Raw genomic sequence first — 19,280 nt, forward strand, 5'->3', positions numbered from 1 at the left:
AGTAAACATTCTTGGAAGCAAAGCTTGTTGATATCTCATTAGAATGAAAAATGTAACTTTTGGCTGGGAAAGTTTACCTAATATATATACCCTGGTGTTTTGAAGCTTAATTTGGACCATAAGCCTAGTTCTGAATTTTGATATTGAAATTCAGAGGAATGCTTACTAAATAGCAGGCTTATTAATGTCTAACAGCATACACTGGAAAAGGCCTTATTTACCTAACTCCATTCCAAATACACTGCAGAAAAAGTTTGCCTACAAGTTGAGCATGTGGATATCTGTACAGGTGGCAAATACTTTGGAAAACAACATTAATCAGCTGAAATTTAAGAGACATTTGCTTCTGTCCTTAAACTCCTTGGCCTGGAACAGACTGCATTGGAAATCACTCAGACTGAAGTCTTGAACTGATAGGGAGTTTGTGTGAACAGAGTTACTCTACTGTGCAAATCTGTTTCAATATCCATCATTTAAAGGATTGGCAAAAATTTAATTTCTATCAAGCTGCTTTTCTGTTAAATAGTGACCAGTTCATAAAGTGATTTTAGAAAGCAGGACTGCTGATGAATATGCATTTTTAAAAGCCTCCAGACAGTGTCAAACATATTAAGAACTAGTCCTTTTTATCACAAGGATAACTTCCAAGATTGATATTCCTTATTTGACACAGTGTAATCTGCTCATACACCCAGAGGAGAGTTGAATTCTTAAATTCAGTTGTTTCTTCTTTGTATTTAAGTATATTAGTGATGTTGATTAGATGTCAAAGCTTGGACAGTTTGTTCTCTAATGCTACAAACTTGGCAACATTTCTAGCAGAGAGTGGCATTTCAGCTTATTCCATTATTTAGACAGGGAAAGTGGAAGAAAAATCTTAACCTTTTAAAAATAAATTTTAATAACATTCTGAAATTTGTAAAAGGCCATCAGACCCTGCACCTGCTGTGTTGACCTCTGCTGACCCCTTCTGACAGAGGAAAATGCACTTAGGTTACAAAAAAGAATGTAGAGTATTAAATAATTTGTGGGCAAGTTTACTATTCTAAAAAGAGCCAACTTCTGCACTTTCTCCCTGAAAGAAACCAAAGCAGCAAATCTTTTGGCATAACTGAAAGTAATAGTAAAGGAAAATGAAGATAATTTTCTTACTAGAAGGTAGCAAGCCTTCTCCTTGTTGCTGTGTACTGGCAAAGCTTTACCAACTCGGATAGTGCAATGCCAGGTTTTTTACCATCTGAGAAGCTGGCTTGGCAATGGAATACAATGAATCATCAATTCAAGACTCTCCTATCAACATAGGGAGATTCCTTAAATTGCCTAAATACACAGAGACTTCCTTCACTACACACACCTAAGTAGTAGTTTGTATTTAGGTTCACGTTCAAGGCTTGATGATCTTACTCCCTTCTTGGACAACTGGATTATTTTTCCTATGAACTGTAATAGGCTTTGTCTCTGTATCCATGAAATAGCCAAATTGGACTGAGGAGAATGCTGAGAAAGGCTAAATGGTGTAGAAATTGACTGTCGTATTTTGCACTTTTCTTATAATTTAATATGTTAAATTGTTAAGCCATTAGACTAAGACCACTTCAAAGCTTCCGTCTAATGAAATTGTTTTGATTTACATATGAACTGTCCCTGTCTGAGAGCAGTAGTTATGCATTTACCAATGTGATAATCTAATTCTTCAAGCTGAAACATGATTTTTTTTCATATTTGTATGCTATGTTTGCTTTTCATCCAAATATGTGAAAATAAATGAATAAGTGGAGAACAGAACTACCCAGAGATAACAGTCTTTGGACAGCAGAACATAGCTTAAGCAGCCAGTTAACTTCTTGAATCATTTAACACAGATTTCACATATAAAGATGTTGTTCCTTTATTCTATTTTAGACACAAAAAGTAGGAATACAGATTTTGAAGTTGTGTATGACAGCTCACAGATGCAGATGGTTTGTAGCTAATTTTAGGCTGCGTTTTCCATTCAGATTAACAGATTTCTAATGTTAGAATCTTCATGATACATGAAGAGTTGTCTTGAGAAGCAAAAGTTATTTATAAAGATGTCGGTCTGCTTTGGATGGAAAACTGCAAATACATTATCTTTTCTCCATACTGGTGCCAACATACTATGAAACAAGATGTTTCAATACTGATGCCACCAATCTGTATAACATTGAACACCTGTTTTTTACATGGTCTATTTGAAGATTAATTGCCTATTTTGCAGTAAAAGCTTCTTGTCAGGAAAACCCTGTTATGAACACTGCTTTTCTAGATCGTTACCCTTAATGTAACCACATATACAACACAATGATTACTGAGTAACCAGATTTAAATACTGCCATTTCCAAGTAAAAGAAAAAAAAACCCTACAGGTACTCTATATTCACTGTCATGACTACAGTTCACTGCTAAGGAAGTGTCTTTGCCTTTAATCCACCCCAGTTAGAGCTGAGGTACAAATTTTAAGAAAGATGCAATGTAAGCTAAACATAAAGATCATTAACAACTCCATAACATTTTACCTAAAAAATATCAACATCTGGGAGGAAAACCAGGCAAATGATTATTTTATTTTTTGCATTTTGCAGATGCAGCATATGATAAGTGATATCTTGGTTGCAGTACTCTTCATCACTCAAAAAGATTTTTCAGTGCCAAAAGTCTGAGAAGATGATGGGACTGAGAAAAGAACTGAAGATATGTTTGATCAGAAAAAATTGTGTAGATTTCAGAGCTTAAAAAGCAAATGGAATTATTTTCTTGGCCCTGTCCTCTAAACTTTTTCCCACAGGAAAACTTTTGCAGCCTCAACCAACTCCACAAGCAGCAGGTGTCTGTGCATGTACAAAAACCTTAACATGTGAGCAGCTTAGCAGAATGTAGTCTCCACCTGAATGCTGGGAACTGTACAGCTTTGCAAAGCAGAGCAGCACCGAACGGGAGAAGAGCACATGAAGCATTTTTATTTGTGTACACCTAACTAACTGAAACTTATTTTTACTTAGTTTTGTATCTAGGCGAAGCACAAAAGAAGCAAGCCTATCTTACCTGCAATGTACTATGTTAGTGTGATCACTGTGTCAGAAATGACCGATTTTTCTTTTACAATATTACTCCTGCAAGTTGGCTGCCAAAAAATGTTAAAATGTTGCCAAATCTTCTGCTCAAGTTTGTGCAAAATCTGTTGCATATACGTACCATCTTAGATTAACACCACTATGTACAGTGGTGACTGAATGGTTTTTTGTATGTGATGCCATATATATTAAACATCTTTGATAAGTAAGTTGTTGTCCTCTATATTTAATAAAGACATGCAAATACTGAACTTCCTTGTTTGTCTCTTTCTTCTCAGTGTTCAGGTCTAGATAATTATACAACATTGCACATCTCCAGTAAAGCACTTTATCAATGGCCAGAACTCGGTCAAATGGACCCTCATGTAAAAAGATGTATATTTTCCCCTACTGGTAAAGCAACAGGTTCAGTACAGCTTGTGTTTTTACTGTGTGGTGGGTTAAGCTTGGCCTATGGCCATACCACCCTGAGAATGGCCAGCTAGTTCAGCTGTACAGCATAAAACTCTTATTGATTTCAGGGTTGTGGGTTGGGCCCAGTATTGGGTGCCAAATAAATGATCGTGGTGGGGTGACCTTGGCCGGCTGCCAGATGCTCACCCAGTCACTCTCGCTCTCCCTTCTCAACATGATGGCAGGAGAAAGTAAGATGAAAAAGCTTGTGGGTCAAGACAAAGACAGGGAGATCACTTACTAATTACTATCACAGGAAAACAGACTTGATTTGGGGAAAATTAATTTGATTTATAATAGAGTTGGATGGCAAGAAACAAAGCAAAAATTAAACCAGCAGCTTTCCCCAACCTTTTTCCCAGGCTCAACTTCATTCCCAACTCCTATACCCTCCACCAAGAGCAGGGCAGGGGGATAGGGAATGAGGGGCTGTGGTCAGTCCATAACAGCTCCTCTCTGCTGCTCCCTCCTCCTCACACTTTTCCCTGCTCCTGCGTGGGGGCTCTCCACGGGCTGCAGTTCCTTCAGGGCATACCCACCCACTCCAGCACAGTCTCTCCGCACACCACAGGGGAATCTCTGCTCCGGCGCCTCAAGCACCTCCTCCCCCTCCTCCTTCTCTCACCTTGGTGCTCTCAGGGCTGTTTCACACACTTTTTTCCTCGCTCCACGCTGCCATGCAGCATTTTTCTCTTTCTGAAGAGGTTTTTGCAGAGGTGCCATCAGTGTTGCTGATTGGCTCAGCTGTGCCCTGCGGTGAGGCTGTAGTGGAGCCAGCTGCAACCGGACGGATCTGGCTGGAACCAGCCATGTCTGGCACAGGGCAGCCCCGTCCTCTCCTCACACAGGTGCCTGTGGCCCCCCACAGCGAACACCTGGACACGACACCCAATACATACTGACAGGAATTATGTTATAAAGTTAAAAAATGGTTATATGACAATATTGCCTGTGTCAGAAAGAGAGTGGAATCAAAGTCTCAGGTAACCCATTGTTATCCTATGCTATTTATTAAGTCTGTCTAATTTTCATAAGTATGTGACAATTACAAAGTAAAGCACAATCGTGGTTTTGAAATCCAATGTGTACCTTTATATTAGGTTTCACATTGTAAACTCCTTTTATGAGCATTGTAGGAATCTCATTGTGTCTAAAGGGTGAAGAAAAACCTTCACTAGTTTCTCATTAAAGAATTAATTCAAGCTGGATACTTTTTAAAAATCTCTTTTCTTGTTTGTCTTCCTGACCCTAAGATGTTCAGTCATTCATATTAAACGAACTTTGCTGTGGACCTCTGTGTTAAACCAGTGCTACAGTGTTAAATTGTGAATATGAAAGATTATCATCTTGGCTACTACATGATATTGCAACTGAAGTCTTCTTCAGCTGTTAGTTCCTTTTTCTTATCAAATGGAAACATGACATTTCAGAGGCTGTTAATTCCCAGTCTTCTCTGCCATGTTCTTTCTCTAATGCTATGGTAAGTCAGAAGCATGGCAGGAAAAGTTATGCCCACAGGCCTGGTTTGAAGGTTAGACTCAACCTCAATTAAGTTCCTAAATCATGGGAAAAGTTTTGATTAAATTTGGGCCATTATTCAGCATAGAAATTCAGCATTTATGTTAGGACAGTCTACTGATTGCAACTGCAAGCACCTGAGGTAGAGGAGAACTGCCAAAAGTGTGTCTCTCCTTTTCTGCTTAAGTCTCTGGCATGCGAGCTAGATGTCAAACGGTTGCAATAAACAGTGACCATACTTTGCTCAAGGTGCAGTACTAGGCTCATAGGAAACTTTACTCTTATAAAGGGAAGTGTAACAGCTCCAGTGTTGGGGAATGGCTGTGTGGGCCCTTTTGGATTGCGAAGTTGGACTCACTGCCCATATTTTGCTTAAGTCCTGTCTTAAATCTTGTTTCTAGGATACAGGCTGATTCCTCTCTCTGTAAGAGTCAGGGCCAATGAGAACATGGCAATTTAGCTAAGTAGAAGGTTCTGGGTTTGATAAGTGGCACAGCTGAAAGTGTGAGAGATAATAAATGAAAACTAATTATGTTCAAACTGCAATTGGGCCAGCAATTGTTTTAATTTATACAAAAAGAAATGAGTGGCAAGGTATTTCTTTTGTGAAAGGCACTTTGTAAATTGTTAGAGTAAGGGTTAGTCCGCAGGAGGACAGGAATTTAGCAGGTAAGGGCTTTTTCTTTATAACAGATCAGGAAAGAAAATGAAGAATATCTAGTTAGTCATTGCTATTTCAGCTTTTTCTTTCTAGCTGTTTCATCTGTTTTCAGGCAAAAATGTTTTTCTACTTTATAAATTCATTAGTAAGGAAAAAAAAAAGCTAGAAACTGTTTTCTGAAAAGTAGAATGCATTGCTAAATGGATAGGTTTCAAAGTGCCAAGTTTGAAAACAGAAAGAAAAATGAGCTCAATTTGCTAATAGTGTGCACCTGATAGGAGAGTTTTAACCCTTCATTTAGCAAATCAGAATGGAAGTAGTGTTTTCTATTTCATCCAGTTTTATCACGTGGGGTTTTTTGGTTTTTTTTTTGTTTGTTTTTTTTGCTTTGGTTCAGCATATGTTATCAAGGTTAATGGGCCAAATTCTCTGTGGTCTAGCAGTAGACTTTTTTCAGCTTTACTCTGATGATTAAGGAGAAAAATGAAGCCTGTTTATCAATAGAGCTCCTTTACACTGGAGTCTGTTCTTACTATGACCAAGATTTATGGACTCATGACTTTTAAGATTCAGAGGTTACTGTTAATAAGAAATATGTGGGGAAAGCATCTAATGGCTTTTGCAATCTGAATACTGCTACTGTTTAGAAATGAATAGTACTGTTTAGAAATGAAAAATGTAGTTATGTCTCTGAGTTTTTAACAAAAACTTCTAGGGCCCCTTAGACTAACGAAGGGTATATGGGAGGAAAATATTCCAATTTTGCTGAAAGTTGCACAGTTTCATGCGAGATAATTGAAGAGAGCTGTTATTATTTCTAGCATCAAAATAATCAATTTTTTTTGGAATGGCAATCATAGAATCAATAGACAAATGAATGGTATTTTTTTGTGAATGAAATGTTTACTTTTGAACTAGAGTGTGTAGAGTCTAGGTTTTTCCCCAGTAGGGCAAATATAACAGTAGGTCTGATTGATAAAATAATTTCAAATAGTATCACTTCTATCTTTTATTTTTAATATTTCATAGGTGGATACAGCTGTTATCCTATCTCGGCAACCACACTGTCTTTAGCTTCTGGAGGTTTATAAGGTATGACCCAATATGAATATTTTATCAGTTTAAATCAAATTTTATTATCTTTTAATTTAAATGTTATGAGCGCATTGATTATAAAACCCCTCAAATGGACTATAATACTACAAAGATGAATAAGAACATTTATAAAAGCTTCAGCTAGCTACTGTGTTATAAAGTACTTCAAAGCAAATGGAAGTGACCTACATACCATAGCAAAACATCAGTTTAACTACCAAATTGTACAATGAATAAAAAAAGAAATCTAATATGGATTTTTAAAGCCAGAATAGAAGTTACTTATAAAAAAGAGACTTTAATGCTTTAAGTGGTAAAATGGTATATCTGGTTTTGAACTGGCCTATCTATTCATAATAAGTTAATCTGAAGAGACTGAGCATCCACTAGATCAACTGAGCTATTTCTGTAACTTATGTGAGTGTTTATAAGAATACTAGCAGTCTAAGCTTACAGATTTGAATATTGGTAAAGCAAATATGGATTTGCATGTGTTAAGATTTATGCTGCTTATGAAAAATTATGTATGTCACAAATCTTTGCCTGCTACTGTGTGCCTTGCAGTGTCCAAATGCTAAGAGTGTTTCTAGGTGGTAAGCAGTTTCTTGACTGAAACAAAAAACTTACGTTAACGTTCTCTTTTGCAATGGGCACAAAAGCTCCCTTTGTGTCAAAAACGAAACCCAATTGATATAGTATATCAGCTATCAACTGAATGCAGCAAACTGTCCAGGATCACTTAAAGGAATAGACCACAAGGACCTTTATGCTTCTGGGAAGTAAAAGGAAATGGGTGAAAAGACATACACAACTTGCTAGTGATGGATATCTGTCTGCAAGCATTGTTGTTGGATTATAGGGTGTTCCTTCTTTCTTCATTGTTGGAAACCAAAAAAGTTGGTTTAACAGTTGATGGCTTAAAACCAGTTGATGTCTCCTTTCAAATCCCCGTGTCACCTTATTTTCCTGTTCTGGGGGTTTTCTTCTGAAAATGTGCTGTGTCTTAGAAAGTATTGTTTTTTCTAATATATTGTACAAATTGTAAGTGATGCAAATGGCTCCGATCTAAGGAACAAAAAAGTGAAAAGAACTGATGCTCACTTTTCCAGTAGTTAATGACTGAAACCAAATTTTTACTCAAATACTGAGTTTAGAAATTGAACTGGCTTATATTGGTGTATAGCAAGATGTCTAAGCATACATAAAAGGATGTTAAATTTTTGGTCTTGGGTGTATTATTAGTGACAACCGTTTGACTCGGGACAGTATTTATCATTGCTTCTTTGAGGTCCACATATTGTTTCCTGGCATCCTGCATTTGCATACTGTGTATTGTTTCTTTAGATATTTTCCAAAATCTTTTAACTGCACAAAACCTTTCTCATGGTATTACAGAAGGAAAAGAAGAAGATATAGAAGATTTTTAAGACAAGTAAATTATGCTTGTTGTAAAACAAAATGAGAGCTATGCTATCATTAGTGGCATTAACACCTTAAGTTTTTCAGAGAAGGGTTGAATCTTCTGAAAATGAAGATTGAAAAGATAAGCTTTGCTGATGGCTACAAAGAGCCCTGCAGGCAGTGTCAAACAATACTTCTGTGATAGCTAGTTGTTTGATTCGGAGTCATTCATTTCTTTTCTCTGTGGAGGTAAACTTGACAGCTCAGCTGTTCTTATTAGCAGGGCAAAAGGCTCTGAAAAATCCATAACCATAAGCAATTATCTTCTATCCTGTCCTTGTGTATCTCTTGCTCTAGTTTATTTAAGTTTTTGATAGAACTTATTTTTCCTAGTCTCTAAGCTGTTTTATACACAAGTTCCATAGTTCATTCAAAATTTGACAAAATAGCCTAATGTTTAAACAAGGCTTATTTTACCAGTTGTTACTATTAGCCAGCATTACTACCAATTTCTGTTCTAGAATTCAGAGTCAATCTAAAACATTCCTCCTGATAAAACGTAAATTTTAGGATATGCTTTTCAACACCTTTAAAGCTTATTTTGCTAATCCATTTAGTCCTATAATTTGCTAAATTCCGTCTAAATAAGGCATGGTTAGTGGTTATCCCAAAATTGCATATATAGACAACTGAGTCTTAATTATACATCCCAATTGTTCTTAAAAGTAGGAAAGAAAGATAATTAAGATTTGCAGTGTAACTAGAACACTAACAATGTTGAGCTCTGTTTGGACACAAGAGGGGAAGGGAATTCCAAGATGGAAAACCTTTTACAGAGTGCCTCATTATCAATTCTCCCAGTATGTCTGTATTAGATGTGAGGTATCCAGTTGAAATGGCAAAAATGTTTTGCCAAACTTCATGCATCAGGATATAAAGAACTGAAGTCAAGTGCTTGTGCTGAGTCAAAGCTGAGTTGGACCTTTTAAAAAATAAGTTTAAAACAGTTTTAAAACTGTTCATTAAAGCTGGATAGCTAGTGAATCTTGTTGCTATCATCTTGTCTGTATTTCTGTTTCTCTTTGGAAATAGGGATTGTTTGCTTAAAATGATACATCTTACAGTTAACTGGCAGAAAAAGTTTGGATTTTTTTTCCCAGCTGTTTCTGTCAGAGCTGTAACTAGATAGACATTTTTTCCAAGTAGCACTGTATACAAAAGAGCATGTTAGCAATTATAATGGTCTTTTTGCTTACATGGACTTGGCTATATGATGAATAAATCTTTTTCTTTTAATTTTAGCTGAAATATGAGAGAATAAAAATCATGTGGAATGATGAAGTATCTGCTTAATAAATCTACATTAAGTTAGTAGGAATCTTGTCTGAGTAAGACCAGTAATAAAACTTAAGTAATATGGTATTAACAATTTGTGTGTGTATATGGAACTCATTGACTACAGCTGTATTACCTTTTAATTACGCAAGGGTAACAGCATATAGTCAGCTTTTAATTCTTCAGTGTCTTCTCTTGGCTTAAGCCCTGGATTATCAACGGGATCCTATGACAAGAGAACATGCAAAGCACCAAAACTCATGGTTTCCTTCAGGTGACATATCACGGTTCTGGACAGAAAGACTAAACAGCTGTGTTGGGTTTTTTGAATGGTTTGGGGCCTATGGGAATCGTATTTCAGAATTACAATAACGGCTAGAACCTCTTTCTTTTGGCCCAACACGTCTGTGTCTAGATGATCTGACACCTGCGTTATGAGGACCTTAAGGATCAATACCTTATCTGCTGAAACTGATGCAAAATGGGCTATGATGTTGTGTCCACCTCAAATTATGATTGTGTAAATTATTATAAATTCTCATCCAACATGAGGAACATGTTACCACACAAAAAGCAAAGCTATAGAAGGAGCTCTGAATGGAAGGCATTGTTTTTACTTTTTCCTCTCGTTAAAAGCCCTTAGTTGACTGTGTATTTGTTTCAGTGAGCCACGAACTTTATCTGCAAGGGACAGAACCACTCTAGTTAATTCAAGTTAAACAGTAGGAAAATCGTTTCCCCTTACAGTTACCTTTCACCCACTCCTTTCCTCAAAATGCCAAAAACCCAAGGAGCTGGAACTGCTGCATCCCATTCTTTTCTTCATGGATTGTGATATTTTTTAACTTTACCCACTGTGGTGTGAATCCTAATTTGTGTTCTTAAAAAAAACAAATGAAAAACCCACCAGCAATTGCTAAAACTATGTTGCTTCACACATAAACCCAATGTCAGCAACTTTTTCAGAGGCGGCAGGCGCCTTAATATAATGAGACACTTGCTGCATGCTTCTGCTTTAAGTGACATTGAATTGCTGGGATATTGGCAAACTTGTCCAGTAGACACTCAGCTTGTCTTCCCCTGGTTCTAGTTCGCTTTGCTTATGCTGAGTCCTCTATTTTCTGTTGTCGTTTGAGAATTTCCTATTCAATGAAAACCTCCTTTTGAGACTAATTAAAAACAAACTAGAGATTTTCTTTGAAGCAAAAGCACTATAAAGAATTGCACTGTCTCATTAGTAATAAAGAAATGTCTACCTTGCCCACTGAGGTTTTTTGCAGCTAATCTTAGTATAGTTGTAATACTTAACAGCTGTATATATTGAAGATTGCCTTCTCGTTATTCTCCATACTGCTTTTCTTTGCATACATCGTTCCATACCCATAATTACTGCTGTTGTGGTAAGGTGATGAACAAGTGCCTGACACTTACGAGTCTGAAATGAACCCTTTCTCACTTCTTACACTAATACACACTAATAGAATAACATACAAATTATTTTCTTAGTCACTTTCTGAGTTCTTGTTGATGCCATTATACTGCATGCTATAGATGCAGAGTATTTGCAGGTATGGTGGGGATAGACTACTGTCTAGATGTGGTACATAACCATAGATTTCTTTGTCTCATGTCTGAGTGTCTCATATCCTTTACTTCTTCTGTATCTTAAATCAGGGAGGCTCCTGAAATCTTATTTTACACATAGAGACCTGTGACAAAAAAAAAAAATCAATTTGGCTAATGTCACACAAGACTATGCAGGGGGACTATGCTCAGCTCTCTTGTATTGCAGACCAAACTGCTTTATTTCCATTATCTCTACTCCAAAGGTAAAGCTCCTTGTAACAGCTAGACAAGCGGAGAGCTATAGTATGTGTGTAGGGCTTTGATGACTTGTTTCATAGAATCTATTGTTCATTCCAATCTTTCTATTTGCACATTCTATTTGCGGTGCGTTCCTTTCCCCGGCTGTTAGTCTAAAATTACTTGTTCCTTTTGACAACATTCCACCAGCGTTTGCTTCTTATGATTGTAAGACGGTTCATATAGCCTTTCTGAGAAGGAATTTTATCAATTTTCTGTCTCCAGCTGCTGGAGACATGCTACTGCTACATGTGCCAGCTAGGATTTCTTAGCAGAAAGAATCTACATGAGGGAAAGTTAGTTAAATGTAATAAAAATAAGTAGGAATGGTCAGTTTTTGAGGGCGAAGAAACTTCTGAAGCCCTGAGAAGTCTGCTGTTTTACTAGATCCCTGAATCATTTGGACACAGAGTGAAAAATGAAGTTATATATTTTACTGTACCTAAATTATTCAGCACAGTTGAAGTGAAAACACGCTGCAAAAAGTTTCAGAGAGGCTTTGAGACACTAAGCAATAAACTTTAGTCAACAATAGTTGGGTGATAAACTTAAGAAATCCTTAAGTATGCGTCAAGATGGGCTATAAATTCCTGGTTACCAATCAGAACAAAGGTCCTCATGATGCAGTGTATAGCATGCTAGACCAGTACCGAAAATACAAGGACATTAGAAATTACCAGCTAAGTATCTAGAAATAGAAAAGGTTATGCCACTGGTAAACCCATAGCGAACATCCTGAATACTTCATACAGTTCTTGTTGCTTCTTCTGCACTTCCCCTCATTTAAAAAAGATCTAATAGAACTGGAAAAGGTACAGGAAAAGTTGATAAAGTATATCTGGAGCTATTTAACAGCTTATAAAACAATATGTATTATTAGGATTTTTTTCTCTCAAGAGAACAGAAAGAGAAATGCTAAAGTTCTGAAAGAAATACGAATCATGTAGAGAACAGAATGATTATCACTTTCTTATGATTAAAGCTAAAGGACACTCAGTAAAAATAACAAGCACCAGACTTACATTAACAAGGAGATATAATTTCACATAAAGTACAATACTACTGTAAAAATCCTTGCTAGAGGATATTGGGGGTTCTAAGATGTGCTAGAAAAGGCCATAGCAAGTTCATGAAGAATGTATTTCTCAAGAGACTTTAAATGTGGCAAGGAAAATGCAACTCCTGGCTTCAGATGTCCTTAAACCACTTGTTTACAGGAGTTGGAATGGTATGCTAGGCAAAGTGTTACTCTGTACTTGCTCAGGTCTTTTACTTTTCACCTCAGCATCTTTTCATGGCCCTTGGCTGAATTCTGGGCCAAATGCTGCTTTCTGAAAGAATATATCTGCTCTTATAGAGGAGGAACAAACTTGTATGTAAATATGACAAAGCATCTCCAAATTTAACAAATACATTTTATAAACCTGCTATCTGGTGTTTTCTGATTTCTTCCACATGAACTTTATGCCTGAGCTAACTTTTCTATAATGGAGTAACCTCCTGTTGTCTCTCCGTTCCTCATCTATTCTCCAAGTTTTGTCTGTAAACTTGTGCCTTTTGCGTTTTTATTTGTAAAGTATTTAATTTTGCAAGCTACTTGGGACAACAGCTTTTATATGAGTGGCTGTTTGACCCAGCATGGCTGGGTGGTGGTTTTGTTGTTGTGTATTTTTTTTTTTTCTTTTCCAGAAATGGCATTTTTATACAGCTTTCTGCAGTGCTTTGCAGGTAAAAAATTTAGAACAAACTCCAAAGCATTTTGTATCATCTTTTCAGTTTAACTTTTGCACAGCGAAGTTAATGGAACTTGTATCATAAAATCAAAGAGAATATAGAAGATTATTTTAGTAATGTTTGTGCTGCACAACTTCTTAAAATTGGGACGTAGAATATGTGATTGCTTCAGTAACAGAATGAGCTTTATAGAACTCATGACATGGAAAGGATGATCAGCTAAGTTTTGCTTTAGGAATTTTATGCAGAAACTATTATTGAAGTCTAATATATTCCATGTGGTTTATACTCTTTACTAGGTACACCAAATATATCCTTTTAGAAAAAACTACCAGTGCACAAAGAGTTCACTTTGAATGACTGCTTTTAAAAGGGAGGTTCTTGCTATGGAGACCACACTGTTGCAGTTAAGGACGAGGGGGTTGTCCAATGCATTTACAAAGGGCTGTGAATTACCTTGTATTTTCCCCATGAAACCCGAACTTCTAAATAAATCCAAATCCTTTCTTCCTCTGCCACTACTCCTATATAAAAGCTATTAACAAATTATATATACAGTTTCAGGTAACATGTTTTTATAGGGAGAGAATGTAGCCCCTTTTAATGTAACTTTTGGCTGAACTGATTATTCTAGCTTCAGAGGATGCTTTCCTCAAGCTTTAGAGCCAACCAAGATAACTCAGTACCTCTTTAATTCCAGTTCAGCTCCAACACCTATTTTTTTGGATCGTACTGCTGTAATTCCTTTTTTCTTCCAACATGCATTCTTTCACTGGGTGACAAAATCTCTGCAATCTGATATGCTGACTTTTAACACTCAAAATAAACATTGCTGTTGCAGAAAAAGGGGGATGGTATTAGAGATTTATAAAATTAGGTTGCAGGAAGTATAAAACAGGTTTTGAATGACTTGGAGGGATTACAGATCATCTGGACTACAGAGAATTGGCTACCATAATTTAGAAAGGACTGATGCTTTAAGAACCCAGCTATATTCTTCAGTATAACCTGGTAAATAGTTACTGAGGATGAAAGAAACTGAGTTGTGCACCACCACAGCCACCACAAAGAACTAAAACTGATGAGGCAATCAGTAAACTTTCCTTAAATTGCTTGTCCTAGCAATTTTGCGCAAACTTTCCTTATTCTGCTTCTGATCTAATTCTTACAGCCATCTACAGGTGAAGATGTATTTAAGATGGAAAATGTTGTGGACCTGCTGAACTGAAGACTAAAAACCAGCAAGTTTAACTTACACAGGAAAGGAAATATCTATTTCTGCCTGTGCTATTTTATGCATATAGATATTTCCCCAAAGTTTACATATAAATATCCATATTTGCTTCTGATCTCGGATACAAGAAGAGCTCATCTGGCACACTCTAATTTGATACGTTATTACAACTAAAACCCTGGCAAGTTTGCAAATCTGACAAAGCAGCAACTCTTCAGGACTGGAGAAGAATTTTTTTTCTTCTCAGCTTTTGTTTGGCTTTTAACAAATAAGTCAATCTCTCTCTTGACGTTCCAAACTAAGATCATCTACGCTAAGTGGTACAGGTGAAATTCCTTGAGGGAAGGAAAAGATGCTGCTGTAATAAGTGAACATTCACACTGGTTAATGTTGCTGATAACAGTATTCTGCAATGATTACCACAACAGTAAGCCTGCACACATGTGCTTCCTAACCAGCACATCCTTTTCAAGGGAATGTGTGGGTGCATTTATCATTCACTGAAAGATTCAGAGTGGTTACACTTTTTTATTGTAAAATGCTGTGACTAACGAATTAGTATACAGAGGTGTTGCTGTTAGGATAGAAGTGGGAGGGAGATGTGATGGCAATTCAAGAAATGCACTTACATTATTAGTGTTTTCTGCATTTAACAGGGTAGGCCTGCTTTCTATAAGCTTCTTTTTCTTCCAGCTGGCATCAAACACTAAATATTAACCTTATCTTTCTGGAGTTTAGGACCATTGACAAATATGTCTCAAATGAAACTGCAGAATGAGGCATCCCTGGCAGCAGTAGCTGGTTGTTAATATTGTGGACCTGCACAAGACTTTCAGGGAGATGCCCCTGCAGGGCTGCATTGTGCTTACAGGGAGGAGATAAACCTGCCACTTGTGAAGAGCTTTTGATCACTGTGTCCAGTCTTGCAGCTTCCTAAGCACCGTTTCTTTTAATTCGTCTTTCTGTTCAGCCTGAGGAGTTGGTGCATATTATTATTCTGTGTCCTAATGCTGAACAAGTAACAGGCATTTTTGCTGTATCTGCTTGGACTCTAATCTCCATTTTTTTTTTTCTTTATAAATAGCAAACGAGTTTTCTAGAAGAGCAGGAAAGGGATTATGTTTTCTTTTTGCCTCAAGCGATGAAGATGCATTCCTACAGCAATGTAGGCATAATTAAGGTCTGAGTTGGGTCTTCAGCTATCTTCCTATCTCACCCTCCCTCTGTGAGACACCATTAATGAACTCCTTATTTATGCTCTTGCCCTAGAAAGGTGTTGACATTTAATTTTCATCTATTTTTATTTTTTCCACAAGATACAAGAAGGTGGAGGGGAGAGCTGCCAGTTGTATAGCTGAGGCAGCTGAAGCAGGCAAGGCTGGAGTTCTTTAAAGATTGAAACTGGAGTGGTTCTCAGAAAATGCGGATGTCGCATGCAGACAGCAGGGATCCCGCGGCCCTGCAGCCCGGGCCGGCCTGGTGCCGGCCTGCCCTCGGGGCTGGCCCTGTGCGCGGCCGGGCTCTCAGCCGCCGCCCCCGCCGCTCTGGGCCCCGCCAGCGCTGCCCTGCCGCTCAGGTGCGGAGGAGAGGGGCTGCTGCCGGGCGGCCGCCTCGCCCGGCCCCGCGGGCATCCCCTCCTCCTGCTCCTGGCAGTGGGCTCAGGCCTGGAGTGAGGGCAGGAGTGAACAGCAGCTCCCCGATGAACGGGGAGCGGCCCCTGAAGGGGCCTCGTCGCTCTTCTCTCAGCAGCCTGATCTGAGGTTACAGGCTGAGCCATGTCGGAGCTGACCTGACCGGGGGGCCGCACAGCTGTGTTGGGGGCTGGGGGCGGGCTGCGGAGCGTGTTGGTGACTCAAGGCCCTGACACCCGTGGCCCCACGCATGTTCACGGCGTGTCAGAAGGGCTCTCTGCTTGCTAAGCAGAGATGTCCCCGAGGCGCTGGGTGGGAAGGGATGCGTGGGTTGCCCTATCAGCCCAGCGTGCTGGGGCCGGCGGGGCAGCAGCGAATGTGCTGTGCAGGCAGGAGGTTGACAGTGTGCTGCTGGGCGGGGGGGCCAGCCCGAGAGATACAGAGCAAGACTCAGGATTCATAGAATATCACTATGGTGGAAGTCAGTTCTTAGTGTTTTTAATGCTGGCTGGTACTGTGTCCAGGTGGAACTGCAGCAGCACTGCCATGATTACTGCTTCTCACTAGAACACAGGCTCCTTTTCAGCTCCTTAACCTCCTCTGCTTTGGCTGTTATGCCAGATGTAAAAAGGGCCACAGCTAGAAACAGCACTTTCAAAGTGTTGGACATAAGGATGCTGTTTTGCAAATATTTCCGGGACTAGCAGCTGACTTTGAAGGAGTACTTAAAAGTCAAGTAAAGTAGCGCATGGGCTGATTGTCACTCATAGATTTTCAAATTGAACTAGGCCAAAAAAGACAGTTTACAGCAGACGCTTGGCTATGCTGCACTGGAATGGCAAGCAGGTGGCAGTAGGACATACCAAAAGTAATGCGCCGCACTGTGCTCTGCCTTGGTTAGGTCAGTCTTGTATAAGTAGGCCTGCTGGGTGCCCAGTGTCACCAGAAGAAACATGCCCGTGTCAGTGAGCTTCCAAGCATTCATTATCTTACAAAGATTTAGATTAAAAAGGCGATTGTAAAAGTTAACTTTTATAGCTTCTCTGTGGTGTTGTGGCTAGTAGAAAAGCCCCCACGTGGCTGAGAATCTGGGGGGGTGGTGTCATCCATCAATCTTATTTGACAAATACTATAGCTTAAATGAAGATCCACAGTGCATTTAAAAAAAGAAGATAAAGTAGAGGCAAGGAAAATGAAACTGTATCGGTTCTTTTATCACATGTGCTATAGGGCATATTACAAACTTTTCTAACTTGAGCTACCGATACAGTAAGGAGTCTGATTACTTCAGTCATGGATTGAGGCCAAACAATGATGATTTACCATGAAATTCTTGCAGTGGGATACACAGGTGCTCACATTCCAGCCAGTCGATGTCTATAACACAAATGAAGTTCTACCTCAATGGCCCAGTCCTTTTGTCTCTGGGTTTGGTTTTAAAGACACAATTGGTCTATCTATCCTTTGTCCTCACTACATGCATTGGTATTTAATTGTGCAGTGCTTCTATATGTGTAGGGTTAATATTCATAACGTGCTCCGGGCAAATTAACTAGCCATGTTGCTGAATTGTAATGCCTGACTTCTTCACCACCATTAAAAATGAGTGTTGAGTACTCATGATTTGACTCTCCTGAGCTCCTGCTTTAAAATAACATGATGATCCACCAATTTACAAGTGCAAACATTAAGTTTCTGACACACACAAGCATATCAAATGTAGTCACCTCATTTTGTTATTCCCCTGGTACTACCCCTGTCCCTTCGAACCCTATAAAATGCAGGCTGCTTGACCAAGGTAATTGCTGTTGAACAATGCTGTTTTATTAACATGCACATCAGCACCACAACCCAGTCCTGCTGGGGCCTTGCTGCAGTGCAATGAGAAGTACGCAGAGCAGCAGAGAAAAATCCTTAAAGGCAAATTCAGATGCCAGCTTGCGTTCTGCCTTTTTTCTTTTTTTGGTTGAGAACATATCAAAACTCTTCAGTTTACCAAGCAAATGTGAAGCCCTCAAGAATATAAACTAGGAGTCAAAGTAGACTTTCACACTAAGATTGTAGAAAGGATTTTCTCTTCTGCAGATTTTCTCATCCATGCATATTAGAGAACAGATGTGTTTTCCTCTGCCATTGGCAAAGAAATCCACCCTGCTTAATTGTATTATTATCCCGTGACTCGGCAATAGTTGTGCTGTGTTCTGGTTGACATTGACTGCTTAATCTCCAGCATAAAATTTTAGTAAGGCTGGTAAGGTCAGCCATTCCTAAATGAACAGCTTTTTCTTACAAGTCTGAAACTATCTCTCGTGATGGGGCAAGAGAAAGAGATGGAGGAAGAAGAGAGGTTATTTTAATATCCTTGTGAAGGGCTTCCTCAACTTAGGGGTGCCTTGCAAGAGATTCTCATCACAAATTATCGTAAGAGCTGTAGTCTGGAAAAACAATCATAGCCTTATTTTTTGTCATTTTTTTCAGATAGCAGTAGTCTGTAGTATTAAACAGTCATATGTTCATGTCATATGTTAAATAAATTTTAAAAAGCACATATTTAAAAGAGCTGTAATCAGGGCTACAATCAAGAACACCAATAAACAATTATTCTGCAATAATCAGATTGTGGTAAAACCTGCACTGGCTTTTACTGCAGGATGTCTCATGAAGATCATACTCAAATGAGAGGACTGATTACACCAGGATAAGAATATCGACCTTATAGTGAATAATGGCGAAGAAACTGTATCCTAACATTGTTATTTCATTCCATTATGACCTTTGGCTCAAAATGACTGTAGATCATAGATGTTCAGCCGGAAGTAGCAAAAATTCTAAGTGTATATAAGAGCTTTTTTAATTAGGCACTGATAAAATATGTAAATCTGGGATTTGAACCTTTCAAAGTTCATATAAACTGAATTAAAAGTTTGAAAACAATTCAGTTCAGAAGCTTTGGTCTAGTTCCGTTCTCATCTGAACTGTAGTTCTCACTTCATCTGAACTGATCTACCTGTCTGTCATTTTTTAAATACTGCACAGTGGAACAGAGTGAAGGCTGATCCAGGTATTTTATCTGAAGTATTATACCTTATTATGAATACTTTTGCTTTCTGTTAGTGTAATATTTTCCTTCTTCAAGGTTTTTCTCTGTAAAGAAATTTTTTAAAAGTTTTTTGACCAAGTGTATGACTAAGAATAGCACGATACACATAGATACCTGGAAAATTCAAAGCAAGTGTAAATTAAGATGTTCCAAATTCGTTTTG

At 38.3% G+C, this 19,280-nt stretch overlaps 1 long non-coding RNA gene across 1 annotated transcript; it reads left to right on the forward strand.

Annotated features, from left to right (window-relative positions):
- The first annotated feature begins 5,691 nt into the window (after window positions 1-5,691).
- On the forward strand, window positions 5,692-18,927 carry LOC127022184 (uncharacterized). Its single transcript, XR_007767311.1, has 3 exons — window positions 5,692-5,732; window positions 6,754-6,816; window positions 18,668-18,927. It is a non-coding gene; the product is annotated as an uncharacterized LOC127022184 (long non-coding RNA).
- Window positions 18,928-19,280: the final 353 nt, after the last annotated feature.

This window comes from Gymnogyps californianus, chromosome 14 (assembly GCF_018139145.2).
Source record: "Gymnogyps californianus isolate 813 chromosome 14, ASM1813914v2, whole genome shotgun sequence".
Lineage (NCBI taxonomy): Eukaryota > Metazoa > Chordata > Aves > Accipitriformes > Cathartidae > Gymnogyps > Gymnogyps californianus.